At 42.7% G+C, this 8529-nt stretch overlaps 1 protein-coding gene across 5 annotated transcripts in view; it reads left to right on the top strand.

Annotated features, from left to right (window-relative positions):
* The first annotated feature begins 3215 nt into the window (after positions 1–3215).
* LOC130284382 (sodium channel protein type 2 subunit alpha-like) overlaps positions 3216–8529 on the top strand; it is a 226218-nt gene continuing 220904 nt past the window's right edge. For 4 of the 5 annotated variants that reach the window (XM_056534675.1, XM_056534671.1, XM_056534674.1 and 1 more), the window contains exon 1: positions 3216–3440. The gene's annotated coding sequence lies outside the window, so the exon portion shown is untranslated. The remainder of the gene's footprint in view (positions 3441–8529) is intronic. The other variant, XM_056534673.1, reaches the window with a different exon arrangement.

The raw sequence follows: 8529 nt of genomic DNA, 5'->3' as shown, positions 1-8529 counted from the left end.
CCTTGTTATCCTCCCCTTCAGATAACACTCTTATCTTCTCTGTCTTCTTTCAGTGCAGACCTGCGTCCTCACAAGTATGTCCTCTCTCTCCCCCTGCTCTAGACTCCTTCTCTCATGCACACCTGTGTCCTCCAGGAGGGGGAGATGAGGGGGTGTGGCTTATCTCTCTCATGCACACCTGTGTCCTCCAGGAGGGGGAGATGAGGGGGCGTGGCTTATCTCTATCATGCACACCTGTGTCCTCCAGGAGGGGGAGATGAGGGGGCGTGGCTTATCTCTATCATGCACACCTGTGTCCTCCAGGAGGGGGAGATGAGGGGGCGTGGCTTATCTCTATCATGCACACCTGTGTCCTCCAGGAGGGGGAGATGAGGGTGCGTGGCTTATCTCTCTCATGCACACCTGTACTCCAGGAGGGGGAGATGAGGGGGCGTGGCATATCTCTATCATGCACACCTGTGTCCTCCAGGAGGGGAGATGAGGGGGCGTGGCTTATGCAATTCTGAAAGAACAGAGAGAAAAAAAGCCATGACATGTTGTCCACAGCCTAATCCTAACATGGCTGACAATGTGGACAACAGTAAGAGATCCCACACAGAACTACAGAACTTCCTGGCCCACAAACAAGTAAGAAAAAAAGACACATGCTACACAAATATATAATACATGTCAATTGCAAAGAACATGAACATTGAAAGAAGATGCAATATAGCCAAAAATCTTAACCACCGGAGTACCCCTTTAAATATATTTTTTATGGGAAAAAAAATATATATGAACAATTTTGAAATGTAAGGGAATATTCAGAAAGGACAGATTTGTGGCAGAATATTTGTTTTGTATGCCATTTATCTGAACAGGATTGCAGTATTCCATATTTTCAGTCACAGAATTTATGCAACAAACTTGTCTGGTGTGTATATACCATAATATAGTGAAGCTTCCTCTCTCCTTCCACTCTGTTAGCAAATTGTCAACTCATATTATGTCTGTCCGGGAATGCTGGGATTTGTAGTTATGCAACAGTTAGAGGTCCACAGTTTGGAGACCTAGGCCAAATCCCAAAGCACTAGACTATGGGGAAGATTTCTCAAAACCTGTCCAGAGGAAAAGTTGCTGAGTTGTCCATAGCAACCAATCAGATCGCTTCTTTCATTTTTGAAAAAAGGCCTCTGCAAAATGAAAGAAGCAATCTGATTGGTTGCTATGGGCAGCTCAGCAACTTTTCCTCTGGACAGGTTTTGAGAAATCTCCCCCCATTGGTTTAGGAGTCCAGTGGGTGGTCCTAGCAGTGATTTGCATCCTTTCCTGTGTGAGTTTATATACAAAGATAGCTGCCAGTCACTGACTAGGACCGCCCACTGGACTCCTAAACCCAGAATAAGCAGAGATAGATAGTTAGATAAATAAATAAATATTATACTGAATAATTCCTGGTAAAGCTATATATTAATCTGCTCAGCTCCTCCTGCTCTATAACATCGTGACTGCAAAAAGACTGTGGGGAAGATCTATCAAAACTTGTGTAGAGGAAGACTGGTGCTGTTGCCCATAGCAACCAATTACAATACTTCTGCTTCATTTAAAAAAAAAAAAAAAAAGGTGTGTGGAAAATGAAAGACTGGTTGCTATGGGCAACCTCACCACTCTTCTTCTCCCTTGTGTTTCCAGTGTAACAAGATCCCTTTATGTTAAAGGGGTTCTCTGGCCATTCAAGTGGTACTCCAGTGGAAAAAAAATGTTTCCAGAAAGTTAAACAGATTCGTAAATTACTTCTATTTAAAAATCTTAATCCTTCCAGTACTTATCAACTCTTGTATGCTACAGTGGAAGTTGGTTTCTTTTTTAATTTCTTTTCTGTCTGACCACAGTGCTCTCTGCTGACACCTCTGTCCATGTCAGGAACTGTTCAGAGCAGGATAGGTTTGCTATGGGGATTTGCTCCTACTCAGGACAGTTCCTGACATGGACAGAGGTGTCAGCACAGAGCACTGTGGTCAGACAGAAAATAAATTCAAAAAGAAAAGAACTTCCTCTGTAGTATACATCAACTGGTAAGTACTGGAAGGATTATCTTTTTTTTTTAATAGCAGTAATTTACAAATCTGTTTCACTTTCTGGTACCAGTTGATTTATAAACAATTGTTTTCCACTGGAGTGCCCCTTTAACACTTATCTCCTAGGCACAGAATAGTCTATAAGTTGTCAAGACTCCTTTCGAAATGGAACGGTGGTCACCCAGGCATTGTCTATGGGACTACCGCTCCATTCTGTATCCGAAATTTGCAGTTGGATCCTCACCGGTCATACACATCCCATGTCCCACTGCTTCCCAACTAGTGTGCCCCCAGCTGTTGCAAAACTACAACTCCCAGCATGCCCGGACAGCCGAAGGCTGTCCGGGCATGCTGGGAGTTGTAGTTTTGCAACAGCTGGAGGCATTCTGGTTGGGAAACACTGGTCTAGAATAAAAATGTTATCTTTATATCTCTTATAGCTACTAAGGACACCGTCAGCTGACGCCCAATGCCACGTTGGATGTCAAGATTTATAAGTGACTCCTCCACAGTCAATACTACTACTACTATTACGTATCTTATTTAACAACAACTTATCGAAGAACCCTGCACATCTGATCCCTCTATGCTCCCCAAGAGTCCACACCTTACGTAACATCATCGAAGCCTCAGCCTCCCGACAAAAAAAAAATCCAATATCAGCGTACTATCTACCATAACGCGGCGCTTGGCGTGTAACCCTCCCGGGCGGCGGTGTCAGTGACCGCTCGATAGCTTCCACTGCCGCTAAGCACTCTGCATTTACGACGTAATCATATATCATCCTGAATGCAAATCGAAGTTTTGCGCCATGCTTGACTGCATAACAAAAAAAAAAAAAAAAAAAAAAACATGATGCCCCCACCAGGAGCCATAGAGAACAATTATATATTTATGCATCCTCTTTTAGGGCTGCACCCCCTTATTTTAGACACCAGTGTCTACACTGCCTCCCAAACATTCATTCTGTGTTGTCAGTCATGCGGCAAACCCTTTGCAGAATTATAAAAAAAAAAATAAAAAAAATGGTTAAAAACGTGTGCTAGGCTGCATGTTGCAGTTAGCGGTTGGTGCAGCAGGTGGCGCTGGTCTCCACTTTTCCCTTTGCAGCCTTGTATGCTTCTGTAAGCCTTTTCTTGCTATATAATAGCCACTGTAGAGTGATGCTCAGAGCAGGAAGCAGAGGGAGAAAAGAAGAGGCTTGTGAAGGAGCTTCACGGTCTTTTTCAGTCATAATGGATTAAGGGTAAATGCTTTGTCAGCTTTCTTTTTTTTTGTGGCTAGGGATTGCAGCCTCTTGAGCAGGAGCAGCATTCCATCTCTATTATTTGTTGGTGCAGGTCCCTTCTTCTGATATGGTTTGCAGAGTTTCTCATACATCAGGTAAGCCTGCAGCTTTTTTAATTATTTTTTTCATCTTCTATATTTTTTTGAGCATTGCTGTTACATGCCAGGTTGATGTATTTCCTAAGGTTTTAGGTGCAGCAGTGGGTGCAGTGCATGTGCCAGGGGGAGGTAAATGAGTGTGTGTTGGGGGGGGGGTGGGGGTTGGGGGGGGGGGGGAGCAGTTTTGCTACATTGTATAAGGTCATCAGTGTTTGATGCCATGCACTTGGCACTGCTGCATTTGGTGCCACCTTGATTTTGGTGGTGGCCTGTGCTGGTCTTTTTGGATACATGTTGCAAAACAAAATAAATAAACAAACAAATAAATACATAAATAAATAAACAAAGAAATCCCATCTTGGTATTTTCTGGAGCCGGTTGGGAAGTTTTTTTTTTTTTTTGCCTACATTGTCTCCCTTGGAGGTCATATTGGTTCTGCGCATACGGAATGGGTAGTGTTCTACTGATATTCCGGGACATTGTTGTAGACACAATGCAGAGATCACATTCGTTGGATGATCTCCTCCTTACATGACTCAGGTTGCGGTGGAGGTACTGTGGAATTTGGGCACTGTAGCATTGTAGCAATATAACTTCTTACGGCTGCTTAACACGACGGGGACGTTTTTTCTTTGCACTGTCTGAGTTTTTTTGGAATTCTAGAATTTTTTTTTTTTTTTTGAATCAGGCCCTCGATCTGGGAGAGTCACTTATAGATTTACATCCGATAGAACTGTGTTTCCCAACCAGGGTGCCTCTATTGCAACACTACAACTCCCAGCATGCCCGGACAGCCGTTGGCTGTCCGGGCATGCTGGGAGTTGTAGTGTTGCAACAGCTGGTGGCATACTAGTTGAAGGAAAGATCTAAAATTAGAAGAGAAGGAAAGATCTAAAATTGCTATAATGTGCCTTATGATAGATTATTGGGAGTCCTATGGATGGAGGATCCAGTGCAATAGTGTAGAAAAAATTTGGGGACCGTTACCACGTAGCCATTTTCCTGATCCTTGGAAATGATAAGTGCTCAGATAGACTAGGTTTTTTTTTATTTTTATTGCTGTCTGTAATACAGAGAGGATAGAGGCATTACCAGCAGTAGCAGCACATCAGGATGCAGACCATCACCATGCCTGCCGGTGCCTCAAGTGTCATCATGATTTTGCTCCATTAGATGGCACTGTTCGGTTTCCTAAGTTGAAGAATTGCTGCATATTGTAACTAATGTGACACCATTGATTTCTTTTGCGCATTTCCTCCAAAAAAAATATATACAGTGCTGGTGTGTGCGTGTGTGTGTGTAGATCTGCAGTTTTATTGCATCACATCCTAGTCACTGCCCGGTGGGTCTTGTTGTGTTGTGTTGACGGGTTGATGCAACCAACGCCACAACGACAAAAATGGAGATTATCGTCAGTAGCATCTTAAATCTTGGTATCAAGATTGTTTGTATGGCACCGGTTTTTCATGTGTATAGGAAGTGAACTAGTGGGTTCAGTGTTGGGTTTGATCGCCTCCTCGGCCTCGGGATTGTTTCTCCGAAAAAATGCAGGGTGTATGATCACCTTGGACATCCCTTTATCATTGATCGTTTCCTCTGTGACCTGGGGTGGGCCTGGTGCTGGATCGTCTCCCAGTGGGGCCCCACATCAAAGGCCACATTGATAGGGATGTGCAGTCATGCAGGGTCTCGTCATTATCATATTGATCAACAAAAAAAAAAAAGAGAGAATTTATCAGAAGGAACAAAAAAGATCATTTGTGTTTGTCACGTCCTCAGAAGAAGACCCTGAGCTTCTTCGTACAGTCTCCATTTTTTTTTTTTACCTCCCTTTCGCTGCAGTCGTCTACATTACTGAATCCACCTGACTCATCAGAAACGGTCACTTCCTCTGAAATGGTCATGAATTATAGAGTAGTTCCTGTCAGCAGCCCTTAGCATTACATAAGGTCTCGTATAAGGTTGTGTTGGGGGTTTTTATATGGAAATACTGGGAAAGGCCATTTGTTATATGACCAATATTGATGGTCTATGTTGTATGATAAAAATGAATTAGCATCCCTAAATTATTATTTGACCCATGTAAGCACAGGCCATGGCCAGGTGTCTTATGGGGCCGTTAAAACCTGAACCCATTTTGGCCAACTTTAAGAAAAGCAGTAGTGAAAATAACCCCAACCAGATGCTTGTTGCTAAATTTCAATGAAATATTCCCTAACATTACAATTGAAGATTATTAATATTATATTTTTTTATATTGGTTCTGAGTCTGTACAGCTCCATTTAATAACTATAAAATTGATTCATATAAAATAAGTATCTTCATAAATATCTCAACATATTGTAGTGCAAATATTTCTACTGAACTTTGGGAACCTCGGATTTGTTTTATACTAAGGTATCTTTAAAGCAGTGCTACAAATATTTATTTATTTGTATGATGGTTTCCAGTATGTACATTGCTTTGCATTTAAAATATCTTTATAAATATCTCCATGTATTTTGGTACAAATATTCCTGCTGAGCTTTGGGAACCACATTGGGCCTCAGATTTGTGCGATGCTATCTTAAACCAGTCCTACAAAGATTCTGTTAGTATTTAATGCATTTCTTTAATGTTTGCAATAATTCATGATTTTGACATTTCAAAGTAAAAACATTTCAACCCAGTTGTTCTAAGGAAATATGGCCTTTGAGGCAAAGATCTGCGAAAATTGGATTTTTTTGCCCATCAGATTGATCAGCCATTAAATGTTTTTTTTGGTGACAAATTTCCAATGAAGAATCTGATCTGATGTGTTTGAATATTGTCACCTGATGATTATAATCTGTAGCTTACGATACGAACATGATTGTTGATAATATATGCATGGGTGGAGATGTTTTAGGTAGTAAATGTATGGTCTATATCCGTGGTCTCCAAACTGTTGACCTCCAGATGTTACAAAACTACAACTCCCAGCATGGCTAGATAGCCAACAGACCACTGGTCATTATCATGCACATAGTGTTCTGCAACCAATGGTTTTAACAAGATGGAGAGGACTATAAATACAAAGGGTACATTGTCCTTGGTTTTAGTGGCCCAGGCTCCAGCACAAAAATGGTCCCTGGTTAGGGTCGCCACCTTTCTTGCAAAAAAAATACCGGCCATGCTAATTTGCATTATTAATTATATATGCGTGACATCACAGGATACACATGTGTTGGGGAAATTTTGTCCTATTCTGACCTCTATAACTTTTTTATTTCTCCTTATACGGGCCTGTATGAGGGCTAATTTTTTGCTCCCCGATCAGTAGTTTTTACCAGTTCCATTTTTGTTTTGATGGGACATTTTTATCGCCTTTTTTTTAAATTAAATTGGGAGAGTTGCAGTTAGTTACTAACTACATCTCCCAGCATGCCCTGATACAGCCTGTGGATCATCAGCTGCCTCAAACAAAAACTACAACTCCCAGCATGTTGGACTATATAGTAGTATATAGTATAGGTCAGTGTTTCCCATCAGGGGTGGCTAAAGCTGTTGCAAAACTACAACTCCCAGCATGCTGGACTATATAGTAGTGTGTGGTGTGCCACAGTGTGATGATTTGAGGTGTTGCAGCCCAGGGGCAGGTATTGCTAACCCCTGGTGTTCGTGACGCCAGGGCGTGGTTTTAACCGAGAACCGCCTGAACGGTAGCACCGCTAGTCCTAATTTAGGCAGGGCAAATAATAGTCTAAGGCCAGGTTAGGGTTGACGGTAGCTTTACTGAGGTAGACAGATGGTACAGTCTTTAACGCTAGGCCAGGATCCCAGAAAGGGGACCAGTAACACAAGGGCCCGTGTAGCTTGCTGGGACTTGCAGTGACTTGGATAGACTTTAGCACAGCCACGCTGACTATAATAGATTTGACTTAAGATAGAGACAGAAGACAGAGATGACTTGACTTACTGACTTGTGGCTGTAATTTCGGTTTGAGGCCTCCAGATGTGCTGGACACTGGTTCTGAGACATCAGGACTGCACTTGATGTCAGCAGAAAGTAAGAGCAATAAAGACAGATTGCAGCTCCTCTCTTCCTTATAAAGGGGGCTGTGCAAGGAGCCCATAGGCTAGCTGCGGATCATCTGGTCATCTGGTGCTCTGTGGGTAACAAAACATGTGACTTAACATATGACAACCATTATCATGTGACTAATAACCATGTGACCATATCAAAGGTCCTTTACACTTTATGTACAACCTATACACTTTATGGGGGAACACTGCAGGTGAGCCCTGAGGATGTACAGGGACTCAAGCTGATAGGACTGTGGAATGATATCCTGTACTGGGACATCACAGGTATATAGTATATGTCAGTGTTTCCCAACTAGGATGCCTCCAGCTGTTGCAAAACTACAACTCCCAGCATGCCCGGACAGCCAACGGCTGTCCGGGCATGCTGGGAGTTGTAGTTTTGCAACAGCTGGAGGCTCTCTGGTTGGGAAACACTGGTCTAGGTTATGGTGCAACATTCCGGGAGTTGGAGGATTGGTTGGATATATACCAGCCATTGTATTGCCGGTATTTTTTAATACAAAAACATCTGCAGGGCGTCCAAAATCCCGGCTGTGCCGGAAAATCCCGGCCAAGTGTCAACCCTAGCCCTGGATAATACAAGGCCCCTGAGATCAAGACCAAGACACTAGAGTCTGTTCACAAATAGGTGCACACGATCTGTATATAGAGGTTAGAATCGTTTCCTCGGATTAGTCCAAAGAACCCATGTAAATATGGCAGCTGGAACCGCGATACTATGACCTGCCCAGCCTAAAAGACAGGCCTCACGTAGTCAAAGCTGAATAGAATGATGGTAAACAGACACTTATCATTGCCATCGGCCTCTCACCGGGTGGTGGCCTGTAAAAAAGAGATAAAATGATGACTATCTCCTCTACAGCCGGATGTCATAAGGGGAAATTTATCAAAACCTGTCCAGAGGAAAGGTTGCTGCGCTGCCCATAGCAACCAATCAGATCGCTTCTTTCATTTTTTTAAATGGGCCTGTGCAAAATGAAAGCAGCGATCTGATTGGTTGCTATGGGTAACTGGGCAACT

The sequence above is a fragment of the Hyla sarda genome, chromosome 8, assembly GCF_029499605.1.
Source record: "Hyla sarda isolate aHylSar1 chromosome 8, aHylSar1.hap1, whole genome shotgun sequence".
Lineage (NCBI taxonomy): Eukaryota > Metazoa > Chordata > Amphibia > Anura > Hylidae > Hyla > Hyla sarda.
Note: the sequence above shows the minus strand (reverse complement) of the source record. Positions and strands in the feature narration are given on the sequence as shown.